The sequence below is a fragment of the Elephas maximus genome, chromosome 2 (assembly GCF_024166365.1).
Source record: "Elephas maximus indicus isolate mEleMax1 chromosome 2, mEleMax1 primary haplotype, whole genome shotgun sequence".
Taxonomy (NCBI): domain Eukaryota; kingdom Metazoa; phylum Chordata; class Mammalia; order Proboscidea; family Elephantidae; genus Elephas; species Elephas maximus.
In genome coordinates this window covers 229,636,873-229,653,347 of record NC_064820.1, presented here as the reverse complement: position 1 = coordinate 229,653,347, position 16,475 = coordinate 229,636,873, and the positions used below count along the sequence as shown (strand labels likewise).

Genomic DNA, 16,475 nt, shown 5'->3' with positions numbered 1-16,475 from the left:
GCCATTTTTCTCCTCAGGCAAAGAGGGCCTGTGGTGCAGAAAGTAGAAGGTTCTAGCAGCACTGACTATGCAGTGCCTTCCAGCAGGACAGAGGCCAGGTGTCTGCAGGGCCTGCTGAATCCCCTACAGAAGAATGGCTCGAGGGGGTTGCAACCACATGGGCTTCACCAGGGTTACTACCCTTCTAACAAATTCTGTGTTTAGTCTCTATCTGAGACCTTCAAGCCCAATACATTATGAAGTCGGCTGGGAACAGGGTCACCCTGAGAAAAAAGGGAGCAAAGAAACACCTAAATTTGACAACCCCTAAGTCTGAGAATGAGGTGTGGGGGCTGGAGGGGAAGAGAAACAGGGCAGAGTAACCCAGAATATACCAGCCAGGGGGAAGTTGATGAGTCCCCAGAGCCTGTCAATCACAGGGGGGAATCCCAGCTTCCACATACCTGCTACCTGGACATGGATCAGGCCCAAAGCCCTATGAAACCTAGGAACAGTTAGCGTGGCTTTCATTATAAAGCCCATTTCAAAGCCTACTGCCAGTAAACTCAGAAATTAACAATCATAAACCTTCATTCTCGCTACATAACTGAAGGGCAACTGCTCCTCACCAGTATCTAGTGGGGCCATTTCCAATTAAGCATGCACACTGGAAGCAGCATCAAGGAAGAGTCACCGAACAGTGAAAACCATCATAACCACAATAACCCAGCCGAGCGCTCTTCAAGAGTGGCCCCTGCGGCCCCCACATTAACTGTGCATGGAGGGGCTACTACAACCCCTCTGCGCTCACCAGGGAGCAGCAGCACGCAGTGCCCAGTGACACTCCAGTCACAGAGCAGGGGAGCAGGGGAGCAGGCCGGGGGTCCAGTCAGCACAAGCCCTCACCACCCCAGTTACGCTTTTAGAGAGGCACTACTCAAAGCTGCCCCCGTCTCAGCCCTTTGTCACACACACACACACACACACACACACACACACACACACACAAAAAGACAGTCAGAATGAAATTTGTGCTGCCTTTTCCCCTACTAAAGCCTGAGCCGGTGCATGGCCCACCCCCACCAGGCCACCACCTCTCACCCTTGCTAAACCCACGTTCCCTTGTGATGTCAGTCTCACAACCAAGGGGCTGAGGCCAGACTGCCCCAGCCTCCCCTCCTGCTGGGAACTGCTGACATACAGAAGACAACTCTACCCACCGACACAGAACACTGGAGAATTCAGTGAACTTTGGTGGTGGGTGGTTGTGTATGGATTGAGAGTAACACTTTACCAGAATCTATCGGGTCCTACAGGTCCAATCAGCAAAAGCCATGCCTAAAGACTTTCAATTCAACATTCTTGATATGTCCTAAAGCTAAGTAAAGCAAATTGCAATAGACACACTTTATTAAGTTGAAGTAAACAGATTCGTCTTTCAGTTTAGAAATTACTTTTTATTATAATCAAAATTTTCTCTTAAAAGAATTCCAAACTTCAACAAGAAAGTCACAATAGAGAACTCCCACTTACTGTTTACACTGATCTACCAAAATTTAAAAACATGCCACGTTCTCTCTCACCATGTGCACACTCGTGATTTATTTTTTCTGAAACGTTGCTTACATCATGCTGATTTACCCCTAACGCTTCAGTGTGTGCTTCCTAAAAACAAAAAAACTCTGTACACAGAACAGCTATCAACCCCAGGATATCTAAAATTGATATAGGTACCTAATCTGCCGTCTACATTCCGATTTTGACAATTGTCCTGGTAACGTTCCTTCTGGCATCCACATTTTTCCTCCAGGACTGGCTCTGGTTCAAGGTCACAGACAGCATTTATATATCCATCCCCTTAGTCTCCTTTAAACTGGAAAGGGCCTCAGCCTGACTCTCCCATGACAGTTCTTTTGTACAGGATCAAGCCTGGGTGTGTCTGATGTTTCTGCCTGTTGGATTCATGGTATGAACTCCTGCCAAGTGTGATAGAAGTGACCCTATGTCATCCTCTGGGGCATCACACCCAGAGGCACACGTAGTCCGTGTGCTTCTCACGGGTGAAGTCATTTTTGATCATGCACTGCTTAGAGAACTATTAAGGCCGTGCAAATATCCTGTTCCTTATCTAACATTCCACTTCTAGGTTTAAAATCAACTAATGATTCTTGTCCAAACCAAATGATGGCTGCAAAATGGTCATCTCCCAACCCATATTTATCACTCGGCATTCTACTGTAAGGAAGAGCCCTTTATCCTCTTCTTTCCTCTTACACACCCACTCATTCACCCACCCACCCACCTATCCATCCACCCACCCACCCATGTATCATCAACATGGTATCATGGATTCCTATTGTATTCAGTGGGCTAGACATCATATTTATGCCTATTCCCAAGAAAGGTGATCCAACAAAATAAGAAAATTATTGAACAATATTATTAATATCACACAAAAGTAAAACTTTGCTGAAAATCATTCAAAAGCAGCTGCAGCAGTGTATCAACAGGGAACTGCCAGAAAGTCAAGCCGGATTCAGAAGAGGACGTGGAACCAGGGATATCATCGCTGATGTCAGATGGATCCTGGCTGAAAGCAGAGAATACCAGAAGGACATTTACCTGTGTTTTACTGACTATACAAAGGCATTCAACTGTGTGGATCATAACAAATTATGGATAACACTGTGAAGAATGGGAATTCCACAACACTTGTGCTCATGAGGAATCTGTACAGAGATCAACAGACAGTCGTTCAAATAGAACCAGGGGATACCTCATGGTTTAATGTCAGGAAAGGTGTGCATCAGGGTTGTATCCTTTCACCATACCTATTCAGTCTGTATGCTGAGCAAATAACCAGAGAAGCTGGGCTATATGAAGAACGGGGCATCAGGATTGGAGGAAGACTCCTTAACAATCTGCGTTATGCAGTTAACACGGCCTTGCTTGCTGAAAGTGAAGAGGACTTGAAGCACTTATTGATGAAGATCAAAGACCACAACCTTCAGTATGGATTACACCTCAACATAAAGAAAACAAAAATCCTCACAACTGGACCAATGAGCAACATCATGATAAATGGAGAAAAGACTGAAGTTATCTAGGATTTCATTTTACTTAGCTCCACAATCAACGCCCATGGAAGCAGCAGTCAAGAAATCAAAAGATGCACTGCATTGGGCAAATCTGCTGCAAAAGACCTCTTTAAAGTGTTGAAGAGCAAAGATGTCACCCTGAAGACTAAGATGCACCTGATAGAAGCCATGGTGATTTCAACTGCCTCATATGCATGCCAAAGCTGGACAATGAATAAGGAAGACCGAAAAAGAATTGACACCTTTGAATTGTGGTGTTGGAGAAGAATACTGAATACACTACGTACTGCCAAAAGAAAGAACAAATCTGTCATGGAAGAAGTACAACCAGAATACTCCTTTGAAGCAAGGATGGCGAGACTATGTCTCACGTACCTTGGACATGTTGTCAGGAGGGATCAGTCCCTGGAGAAGGACATCATACTTGGTAAAGTAAAGGGTCAGCAAAAAAGAGGAAGACCCTCAACGAGATGGACTGACACAGTGACTGCAACAATGGGCTCAAGCACAACAACGATTGTGAGGATGGTGCAGACTGGGCAGTGTTTTGTTCTGTCGTACACAGGGTCACTATGAGTCGGAACTGACTTGATGGCACCTAACAATAACAACAGACATCATTATTACCGTATTTTGACACTCAAATTCCCTGTCATTTGTTCCTTTTCAGCCAACTCTTATGCCCTTTGGACATGCCTCCAACATATTTTCAGAGCTTCCTTAATTTCTGGCACAGTAAGATGTTCAAGGCATATCTCCTGTCCTTCCTTGGCCCAGTCTTGGTGTGAACCATTCTCCAAGGAGGGCTGTTTTCTCTTTTAGTGGGAAATAGTATTTAGAATTCAAGACCTGAGTGCTAAATGTGCTCACTGCTATGGGGTGTCATGGCGTCTAGGCCCTTTAAGTAGAGAGAGGTAGGATACATATATTTAAATATTTTAATGTTTAGAAATAATGGATCCATACTAATGCCTCAATTCCAATCCAACCCCCATTCCATGTTTGCTTCTTTTTCCCACAGTGAAAACCCTGGCTCTCAGGTAGGGATTCATTTATTCATTTGCTCGACTCTATGACACACATAAAATAGTTTCAGAATTGCCACATCTATCCCACTACCAAAAAAAAAAAAAAACTACCAAGAAAAAAATCCAAGGTCTGCTTGCCATTCTTTTTTCCCCTAAACTAAAGGTATATCAAGTACCATGCTCAAAAGTTACTTGTATTGTTTTTTAGTTCCTTTTTTCACAGGTGTGTTCATTTTTGTTTGAATTAGTTTTTCACATCCCTATTATTTTTTTAATACATATAACACTAACGTTTTCAAAAGTCAAGACTACATAAAAAGATACATTCAGAGCCAAGTCACTCCATTCTGTGAAATATACCTCTCTGCTACCCTATCTCCCTCCCACTCCACTCCTTGTAGGTAATCAACTTAATTTTCTTCCCATGTTTCTTCTTGCAAAAATAAGTAGAAATATGTACACTTTCATCTTCTTTCTTACATAAAAGGTGGCATACTACATATATTTTTGCACTCAGCTTTTTTTACTTCATATCAGTTTTTAGAGATCCTCATACCTTTTTTTCAGTTGCATAATACTCCACATGATGTAAAATAACTTATTCAACTAATCACCTATGTTCAAATGTTTTACAAATAATCTGCAATGAATAATCTTGTGGATATGTATTTTTGTACTGTTGGAGGGTATCTTCAGGGTAAATTCCTAGAAGTGGGTTGCTGGGTTAAAGGGTAAATGCCTATGTAGCTTTTCTAGACGTTGCCAAATTATCCTCCACAAGGTTGTACCATTCTGCATTTCCACCGTCAATGCATGAGAGTACCCGCTTCCCCATAGCCTAGCCAACAAAGTGTATGGTCAAGCTTTTAAATTTTTGGCAATCTGCTGTGTGAGAAGATTGTGTACCCTAGTGAAGTTTAAAAGCCATTTTTATACCACTCTGTGTGTGTGTGCACGCACATGCACGCGCGCGTTATCTGTTCATGTGTTTTGCCCGTTTTCCTACAGGATTTTGGTCTTCTTTCCCTTGACTCTTAAAATACTTGTGTGTAAAATATTTTGGGATACGTTACAAGGAATTTTTCACAGTTGATCTTTTTGTGTTTTGTCTTTACTTAGTGGATTTTTGTTGTTGTTGGTTGGTTGGTTTGTTTTTGGCAAAAGATTTTTTCAAAGGCACCCATCTTTTCTTCTGTCAAATCAAACTTTTGAATCACACTTTTTAAAAAGCCTTTTCCAACATACAGGTTATATTCACCTATTTTTTTTTGTGTGTGTGTACTTGTATAGTTTCCTTTTTTACCTTTAGTTCTCTGATCCACTTGGAGGTCATTTTTGTATACGGTGTAAGGTATAAATCAAATGTGATCCACTCAGAGTTCATTCTTGTATATGGTGTTAAGGATAAATCTGATGCTGTCTTTTCCAGAATGGCATCCCTTCATCCTAATATCATTTATTAAAAAGTTCACCTTTGACTCAGAGATTTGAGATACCACATTATCATATACTAGATTTCCATCTATATTTGAGTGTATTTCTGAACTTCCTATGCCACTGGCCTGTCTGTCCATGCCCAGGACCACACTGTCTGAACCACAGAAGCTTTACAGCATGTTTTAATATCTGATAGGGCTAGTCTCTTCTTTTTAGCTCTTACTTTTCTGACTTTCTAGCTATTCACGTATGTTGGTTTCTCCATTTGAACTTTAGAATCAACATGTCCAACCCAAGGGAAAAAAAGACCACTGTTGTGTTCATATTCTTATTGGAATCCCATTAAATTTATAAATTAACTTAGGGAGAACTGACATCTTAATGATGCTGAGACAACCTAAGCAAGAACAAGTCTTACAGTTTTCTTCACTTAGGTTTTCAACAGTTCTTATGAAATGTACCCGTGAGTACTTTAACTTTATTGTTGCTATTGTAAATGGGGTTGTTTCTTCCATGATATCTTCTACCTGTTTATTGTTTTGTTTATATGAAAGTTATTGATGTTTATGTATTAATTTTATATTTCTGCTTGATGAATTCAACCTTGGTGAATTCCTTTATCATTTGATTTCTTTTTATTGTTGTTCTCTAGGGCTATGCCATCCAATATGATAACCACTAGCTACTGTACTGGGCGGTACATAAACAGAACATTTCCACCATTGCAGAAAGTGCTATTAAACAATACCGCTCTACAGCTTTTCAGATATACTGCAAACAGAGACAGTTTCTTTTCCAAAGTTTATGCCTTTGCTTTTTCTAATTCTTTTCTCAGCCTGGCTGGTGGGTACATTAGGGTTCCCGTGGTAATTTATTAATTAAACTGCACACCTGCGTTTTGTGCAACTTGTACTTTCTGCCTCGTCACAAGCCCTACCCTGAGGCAATGAAGTACAGCACCTACTCCCTCTTTGGGGGAGTATAACTGGTGGGGGAAGACACAAATTTGCATCCCCCAAATTTATCCTGACACATTCAATTTCAATAATACTGAAGGACTGACATCTGTGGGTCCTGAAAAGAAAAATTTTTAATTTCTAAATGTTAATTTTTAAATCAGAATTTGAAATAAAGAGTTAGTATACTTCTGAATCAGAATTTATTAGCTTAGTATTCCAGTGATCTTTTCTATCTTAAACCACGAGTATAACTTTCACTAACATACAGTTCCCTTCTGGCCCAGTGGACCTTTCACTGGAAGGACCCTACCTAGCCTACGAAAGATAGCGCTAAACGTGGCTTGTAAAAGTAAAGTGGGCTAATAATCAAAAAATAAGAAACAAGTCGTTGGAAATATTCATTTTTTTAATTAATTTTTTGTTTGGGCTGATTCATAAGACAATCATTCTTGGGAGCATAAGAGAGAAAAGAGATGGCAAGTACACCTGCGACCTACGGCCCCACCGTGCACGTCAGGATTACAGGTGGAGACGCGCATCTGGAAAACCTGACTGAAGCATCACAGTATACGATTCTATGCACCTCCTTTTGTTCCTAGGTTGAGTAGTTGTGATGGCTGGAGAGAAACTAGGATGAACACACTTAAAAAGATAAGTGAACTGACAGGTCTATATTTGTATCTAATATACTAGTCTACTTTGCAGCTTTAAACACAACTGCAGCCCACACTAAACACAGAGAGCTTTGTTAAATATCATAAAAGGGCCTTAAGCTCGGCAGCTGGCAACGTAACCAACTGGAGGAAGGTACCTATAAAAATCTCCCAGGGAATTTAATAAGCCTGTTACAGGATACAATTGCAATACAGACAAAGAAAGGAAATAACACTGCTATGGAAAAGAAAAAAAGTGAACTTCGAAAGCTTTACATCCTATTGACAACAGTTGAGAATCTAAGAACAACCTTAGAGGGTTCACAAGTTAAGACCTTAGATAGTCCACAAGTTGAGAAGCAAACAATCCTGAAACGTGAAGTGACATCAGGTAGCTTTAATTCTTACAAAAGCGTTCCTACAGTAGGTTGCTGATATCCCTCTACAGCTGTTTTAAAGGACAAAGGCATCAGTACCACTAGCAAAACAGACAAAAAGGCAGAGAAGTTGATTTCAGCTGAAATTCATAGATGGGCACCATAAAGGCAAACTCCTCCCACGTTCATAAAGCTGCTCAGCACGACTGAAGACAGGAATCTCATCTTCAAGCCCAACGTCTTCCCACGGCCCCCATCCATTTCACGAAGGAGGCCAGCTCCTAAAATTACATGTGCAGAAACAGACCCAGTCATGTGTATTTCTGTATGGAGAAAATCTAATAGAGACCAGAAAAACAATTCAAGGTAGAGTGCTTTCGCCTTTACAAAGTTCAAAAAAATTCAATATTTTCCTCAGGGCTAACTCTCCTGGGTTGTCTGATCTGAAGTATATTCAATCAACTGTGATCTGAGAACCGCCGGGGCTCGGGAGAGCAGTTGAGGTGGGCGGGATCAATCAGGAGCATCCAAGAAACCAGGCTTTCCATCTCTTCTAGCACACTTAAAAGGCTAAAACGAAACCAAATGCTCCTCTAAAGATCATAAATTACCCAGTCAAGTGGTAAAAATACAAAGGATCAATGGGGTATCCGAAACAGAAGAGAAAAATCACCTAGGACTTGAGCCCGTAAGGTTCCCGTGGCATCACTGTCCTCACATTGCCCTGTGTTATGGACTGAATTGAGTCCCCCCCAAAAGATATGATGAAATCCTAACCCCTGTACCATGCACGTGACCCTGTTTGGAACTAAGAGTTATCTTTTATGTTACTGAGGTCATACTGGAGAAGGGTGGGCCCTCCACCTAATCTCTTCTGAGTGGTGCCTTTATAAAGAAGGAAAATAGACACGGAGAGACACAGAGGAAATGCTACGTGGGGCTTTATCCCCAAACCAAGAATACCAAGGAACTCCCAGAGCTACCGAAAAGGTGGGACCCTCGCCTACAGCTGGAGCCCGATTCAGATTCCGAGCCTCCAGAACTGTGAGACAATAAATTCCTGTTCTTTAATGCTACCCACTCATGATATATTTTGTCACAGCAGTCCCAGGACACTAAGACACCCCGCCAAACAGGCTTCGACTCAAAGCCTTAGGCTCGACTGCACTTGGAGCATGTTCCCTTCATTTGGGAATGTTTCCCCCCAGGGAAGAGCGCAGGCTTCTTATTCATGGCCCCTTGCAGCCAGCAGTCACCCCAAAAGACTTCCAGGGGTGTGTGTGTGGGTGGCCTGCGCTCCTGAGCAAGGCCCCCTGGGCCGGCTGCAGGGAGCTCACCAGGCAGGGAGGCAGCATCTGAAACTATACAGGATGCCAGCAGGCTGGAATGGGAAGTCCCTGCCCTCCAAAGCTCCTTCTTGCTTGCTCCTTCCACATATGGAGCCCCTCAGCATTCCCTGCAGCACTGTGGTTGCCCCTCCGACTGCCAAAAACAGAAAACCTCAACTTTGCTAGGGGTTACCATTAGCAACTACGATCCTGTCAAGAGTTCACCCAAAATCTTCTCTGAAAATCCTCTCCCTGAGAAACATCTCAAGCTCTCCCTGGCCCATCCCTACACCTGTCACTCAGCGCACCTGTGTCTCCAAGCTACACTAAAGCTGGTCCCTGCCTTGATCCTGCACCTGCACGGAGCCAACTCTTCCCTCGTCTCCCCTGGGATCTTCACCTTGATCTTAAGAGTCCTGGGTTAAGTGGGTATAGTGGGCACCACCCTCTCCTCTGGCCCTTACCTGTATGCCTCGGGCTGCAGAAGAGGCCTCCAGAACCCAGACTGACAACACCTGACTAGTTGACAGTACCTAACTCTCCACAGAGTAGCTGAAAACCCACACATACATGTCCACAACCTAACTTTCTCTTAGCCGGATCCCAAAGACACCCAAGGCCATTCAATACCACCCTGCAAAAGAGAGAGTCGGGGAGCGGAAGCCGAGGGGCATGATAGAGGGGTCTGTGGAGGTCCGAACTGAGTTAAAAGATCTCACTTTTGCAAAATTTACAAAAATACATGATGTTGTGAATACACTGCCTGAGGGCCCTATGTGAAAATGTGAGTGAGGGCCCTGGAGATTACCAGTCACTGCCACCCACACTTCCCCCTGCCCCCACATTCCCATGGAACCTTCACTGGCAGTATTACCCCTTTCTGATAGTTAATTTCATGTGTCAACTTAGCTAGGTTACAGTGCCCAGTTGTTTGGTCGAACACTAGTCTAGATGTTGCTGTGAAGGTATGTGAAGCCCTGGTGGCACAGTGGTTGAGAGCTATGGCTGCTAACCAAAAGGCTGGCAGTTGGAATCCACCAGCCACTCTTTGAAAACCCCATGGGGTAGTTGTAGGCTGTCCTACTGGGTCGCTATGAGTTGGAATTGATACAACGGGTTTGGTTCTTGGCGAATGTATTTATACCTGATTAACATTTAAATCAGTTTGCCTGAGGTAAAGCAGATCACCCTCCACAAGGTGGGTGGGCCTCACCCCATCAGTTGAAGGCCTTAAGAGCAAAAACTGAGGTTTCCTGAGTATAAAGGATTTTGCCTCAAAAATGTAACACAGACATCCTGCCGCAGTTTCCAGCCTACGTTTAGGCCTACAGATTCCAATTTAGGACACAAGAATGTCAGAGTTTTCAGCCCGCTGGCTGACCTACAGATTTTGGACTTGCCAGCCACTAGGATCTTGTAAGCCAATTCCTTAAAATAAATCTGTCTATCTATGTACATTTTATCAGTTCTGTTTCTCTGGAGAACCCTGACTAATAATACACCCTTCCTGGGAAGCTAAGTTTGTGCTTGCTCCTGGGTTTTGCAAAACTAAAGGCTATTTAGGGTGAAAAACAACGGTAAATCTACAAAGAAAACCAAAGGAACAATTAAGATGAAAGTCAGGATAGTATTTACCTGAGGCAGAGGATAAGGACACAATAGGAGCTTCTAAGGAAATAGCAGTTTTTTTAAACACTATTTTTATTTGTAATAGTCTATTTTTAGATAATTTTAGATTTAAAGAAAAATTGAGATCACATAGAGTTCTTGTATATCCCACACCCATTTTCCCCCATTATTAACATCTTACCTTAGTATGGTACATTTATTACATATTAATGACCAATAATGATCATTATCACCACCTAACATCCATAGTTCACTCAGGTTTCCTTAGTTGTTACCTAGTAGACTTATCTGTTCCAGGATTCAATCCAAGGCATCACATTATATTTAGTCGCCATGTCTCCTTAGGCTCCCGTGGGCTGTGACAGCTTCTCAGACTTCCCTTGTCTTTGATGACACTGAGAGTTCCCAGGAGCACTGGTCAGGTATGTGTAGAGGGTCCCTCTACGGCATGCGTCTGGTTTTTTCTCATGATTAGACCGGGGTTATGGGTTTTTTTGGGGGGGGGGGGCGTGAAGTGCCCTTCTCATCACATCACATCAAGGGTACATATGTAGCACATTGAATTGTGGCCTCCCAAAAGATATATCCGAATTCTACCCCCAGGAACCTGTGACTGTGATCTTACTTGGAAAAAAGGTCTTTGAAAATGGAACTAAGATAAGGATCTTGAGACAAGATCATCCTGGATTAGGATGAGCTGTAAATCCAATGACAGGATTTAAAACAGAAAGAAAAGGGAGATTTGAGAAGTAAGGACACAGAGGAAAAGGCGATATGAAGACGGAAGCAAAGATGGGAGTGCTGCATCTACAAACCAAGGATTGTGGCAACCACCAAATATCAGGTGAGGCCAAAAGGACAAATATTGTACGAGACCACTATTACAGGAACTCAAGAAAAGGTTTACAGAAGAAAACACTCTTTGATGGTTACAAGGGTGGGGAGGGAGGAAGAGGGGTATTCACTAATTAGACAATAGACAAGAACTGTTTTAGGTGATGGGAAGGTCAACACACAATACAGGGGAAGTCAGCACAAATGGACCAAACCAAAAGCTAAGAAGTTTCCTGAATACAACCAAACACTTTGAGGAACAGAGTAGCAGGAGTATGGGTCTGGGGACCATGATTTCAGGGGACAAAGGAGAATGAACAGCACCAAAGACACAAGGAAAACAAGAGCCCAAGAAACAGAAAGGACCACATAAACCAGAGACTCCATCAGCCTGAGACCAGAAGAACTAGATGGTACCTGGCTACCACCAATGACCACCCTGACAGGGAACACAACAGAGAATTTCTCATGGAGCAGGAGAAAAGAAGGATGCATAACTCAAATTCTAGTAAAAAGACCAGAGTTAACGGTCCGGCTGAGACTGAAGGGACCCCCAGAGGACATGGTACCTGGACTTTCTAAAAGAAGAAAAAAATGAATAAAAGCAGGCAAGGCACGGAACGGATCCTCCCTCAAAGCCTCCCTTGCAGACACCTTGATTTCAGGCTTCTGGGCTCCACAACAGTGAAAGAATAAATTTCTGTTGTTTTAAGCCACCTAGCTTGTGGTAATGTGTTCTGTCAGCCCTAGGAAACTAATACACATCCAATCAACATGACTTATCACTTTTGATGTTGATCTTGATCATCTGGCTGAGGTAGTATTTGTCAGCTTTCTCCACTGTAAAGTTACTCTTGTTCCCTCCTTCCCATTCCGTACTCTTTGGAAGGAAGTCACTGCGCACAGCCCACACTCAAGGAGTGGGGAGTTAAGCTCTGCCTCCTCAAGGGCAGAGTATCTACATAAATTATTTGTAATTCTTCTGCATAGGAGATTTGTCTATTCCCCATTTACTTATTTTGTATCAGTAAGAACTCAGTGAGAGTTATTTTATACTTTGGGCTATAACCCAACACTATTTTGTTGCTCAAATGGTTCCATTTTGGCCATTGTGAAGTATTTCAGTTGACTCCTGTGTCCCTTTGACACACCCCATTAATGTGGGATTTTTGTTTGTGTTGTGTTTTGAGTATGCTCTTACTTTCTGGCACTATGAGATGCTCCAGGGTCATCCTGTGTATTTCTTGCCAGCCGTAGAATCACTACTTCACCCATGGGCCCACATTTTTTGTTTGTTTTAATATGTTCTTTTGTATGACTATGCAGACATACATTTGAAAATTAATACTTGGGGCAGGAGCTGGCTTTGCCTACATTGAATCCATCTCCCTTCTTCTGATAACCAAAATCCATTGCCATCAAGTTGATTTCGACTCATAGCAACTCTATAGACAGAGTAGAACTGCCCCATAGTGTTTCCAAGCCTATTATCTTTACAGAAGCTGACTGCCACATCTTTCTCTCACGGGAGTGACCAGTGGGTTTGAACCGCCAACCTTCTGGTTCGCAGCTGAGTGTTTTAGCCACTGTGCCACCAGGGCTCCACTCCTGATAACAGCACCCCAAACGTGCTCCCAGGAAACTGCCTTCTCCCACTGGATACTGGACCAGGTGGGACTGTTAAGAGCTGTCCACTCTGAGAGCAAGGACGGTGAGGAAGCCAGAACTTTTCATTTCAACTGCTGTACAAGTATTTCCAAGGATATGTGTTAATTCTATAAATTAAAAAAAATAAAAGTTTTTTTTAACCCTAGTGTTGATAACAAGTAGAGCCTCAAACCAAGTAAAGAAAGTAACACTAACAATTACTATTTAGCATAAAAATAAGCACAAAGTATGCTCACTTTCTGGCAAAAACATGTGCACTGTTCTTTCTACTTTTTTCTTTTATACAATTTTAAGTGGCTTTTTTTTTTTTAACCTTGTAGCAGTCAGCAAGACTGATCAGAATTCCAATGTTTCAGCATTAAGTATACAGTATTTGTAAAATTAAACATGCTTTCTGCTTGGGGAGAAAAACATTTTAATGCTCTTTTCGATGGTAAAGTTCACGACAACTTCTAAAAGCAAAAGTATCCCTGATTTACTTGAGAAATAAGGTGTCCTTTAAACTCCAGTCGAGGAGGAAATACATTTTGTACATTGACCACAATTTTTGAGAAGCACTAAGAAAAAACATTTGTAAAATTAACCCATCGGTAAACTAAAATAAGCTAGCATAATTTCAAGGCTTCTGTTTCACTCTACGTGTCTACTTTAGCAGGAAATGTTTTCTGCTTTCCACTGAACCAACAGATCATGGGGTTTACGCAGCTGCAGTACTGCGAAGCGGGTTCAGGTTAAGCACCAACCCACTCCACCAGGCCCACGGCACCCTCCCGAACCCCCTGCTCTCCAGGTGTGAGCCACGAGTGTGAGCCACGAAAACTGCCTATCGGAGCCGCCTGCTCCGGGCCATGCGCAGGCTCTGCGGGCAGCTCCACTCAGGGCGCAAGGCGGACCTGGACGCGCAGGGTTCGCGAGGCGCGCGGAAGAGCCGAACGCCGCTGCCGCCGGGTTCTCTGCACGACCGTTAACTGGACCGCGGGGGTTAAGGCAGTAAGAGCGACCGGACTTCACCCAGAGAGGAGCCGCCGAGTGTCCTACCAGAGCAGCACCAAGAGCTCATCAGAGGGAAAGGGAGCCCAAGTGCCCAGGTGACGCGCAGTGGACGCGCAGTGGCTCCGAGGGCGCCCGGCCATGACGGCCCAGCCCGCGCTGGAGTTGCTGCTGCTGGCGGCCCTGCTCCTGCCAGTGCAGGGGGAGACACAGCCCGGGCCCATCGCCACCCTGCTCCCAGCCCCAGCCACCAATGCCACGGCCAGCCGACCTCTGCCTGGCGTGCAGCTCCGCGCGGGTGTCCCGCTGTCCGCGCCCGGGGCAACACTCGCCCTGCTGGCCCCGCTCGCCCTGCAGCCCGGCCTTTGGTAGGAAGACCCGCCACTCTGTCCGGAGCTGCCCGCCGGGACTGCGTCTGCGAGCCGGCCACCTCCAACCCGGACTTCGGCGATACAGATGGTCCAGAAAGCAAACCCCACCCCTGGTTCCCACATCTCCTGGGATTCTATGAACAAGACTGAAGGAGACACAACGTCCTGCTGTGCTCTCGATGCAAGTTTATTAGACCCGGGCGGAGGAACCCTGGGTACCTACGACTCCACCACGGATGTCAAAAGAAGATATTTTACCTTTTACTTTGGTTCATTAAACGTTTAAAGTCAAAAAACGACCGGGTGGTGTGCGAAACTTCCGCATTTCCAGGTGGAGTGGGTGGGGCTTGCAGGGGCTCCCTAAATCTTCTATTTTCTAAGCAGAGGGCTCAGAAAATTCAGTTCCCTTGGGAACTGGCTGCTCACTTGGGTCTCAGGTGTGACGCTGCCTTTAACTTTGGGATAATGACCGACACAGCCACGATCCGGACAGGCTCCCCAAATCCCCGCCTGGTTAGTCGGTCACTGGTACAGCACTTTCCTTCTCTTGTGGCCTCACCTCCAACAAGTGCCTCTGTGCTACCTTTTTAACTGAACAGTCCATGTATATAGCCTTCGCGTGCTGCTTTTTTCTATTTCTGTGTATGTTGAGTCATTTTTACAACTTAAAAGTGCCTTTTTTTAAAACACAGGTTTTTAAAATCCTGAGGGGGAAACGAAGGTGAAATCAAGTCACGGAAGACAGCAGTGCACCTGCATTACGAAGCTCACACAAACTCTGACACTATTGTCTGCCTTTGTCTTTGTAATGCCACATCTGCAGCACTTCCTGTAACATCGGTCAATGTTTTTAGCAGGTCAGATTCTGGGACTGAGCCTAAAGCAGATTCTGGAAGGTAAACCTTCTACCACCATCAGCACACAGAAAACTCCCCGGAAACACACCCTTCTCTGGGGTCTTTGGTTGACAGGCACACCCGGACGCGGGTGCCCAAAGTGGCCACAGGGCCATCATAACCCTAGAGAGCATCCCAGGAGTGCCAGCCCAGAGGACGTCCGGCACATGCGTGCATACACAGGCCCAGGAGGTCCTGAGCATCCACTCTGGGCGGCCCATCATGCTGCTTAGTAATTATGCTAGGATTCAAACAATTTAAAATAATTGATTCACACTGAATGTAAATGTTAAATTTTTTTAAAGGCTCAGATAGCAATCCAAAATAAAAAGACCCTTAATTTAACAGTTAGGATTTTACACGAGGCATTCAAGGATGACATCAAAGAATAATGCTGAGCTTCCACAGAAAATCACACTTCACCGATTCCAACTACCAAGCTTTTTCCCAAGGAGCTATGTTGAATCCACCACCCTAGAGAGAAATCCTGAGAGTTGAGGGCATGGGTGAACATTTCTATCAGATTATAACCCAAAGATTCCTTCCATCCCAAGCACCTGTCAGATTTCACCTCCACAGCTAGAGAAGGCACTTCAGGTTCCACCACCTGTTGGTAAAACAGCTCAAAAGGTGTTCATTTTGTTGGTGAGGGGAACAATATGTCCCTATATTGGGATCTTTTCTGCTGTACAGGGAAAGATACTTCCATTTGGCCTATAAACTTAAAATTCTAAGAATAACCTGGCCTTCATCTCCAGCTCCAAGGCAGAGGCAGTGAGGCTCAAACGTAAAGTGAGAAATTATTTACCAAGCTCCTGCCCCTCTTTACAAGGTGCTCTGCCAGGTGCCCAGCATAAACTGGTGAATTCCCTGCCCACAGGGAGAAGCAACATCCATGAGACTAAAGATGTGGGTCACTGCTACAAAGGAAACTAACACGGTGCAATGATAATATCACAGCAGCCACCTCACTTATCTAGCATGGCTACTGACAGATACTGTCACTCTGCTTTATGTAATCATTTCATTCTCACAATAATGAGGTGGTTATTATTATGCCCACTTTGCAGAAGGGGAAGCTGAGACCCAGAAAGGTTAAGTAATGTGTCCAAGGTCACACAGCTAGTAAGTGACAGAGCCAGGATGGTCTAAAGCCCAAGCAGTCCAGTTCTAGAGACCACGCAAATAACCCTCTCACTTGGCTGCCTCTTAGCAGGAAACCCAGAGG

At 44.1% G+C, this 16,475-nt stretch overlaps 1 protein-coding gene across 11 annotated transcripts in view; it reads right to left on the bottom strand.

The window, feature by feature from the left end:
• The window catches only part of ADARB1 (adenosine deaminase RNA specific B1), a 215,279-nt gene that overhangs the window by 158,955 nt on the left and 39,849 nt on the right, over nt 1-16,475 (bottom strand). The gene's annotated exons all lie outside the window — the stretch shown is intronic.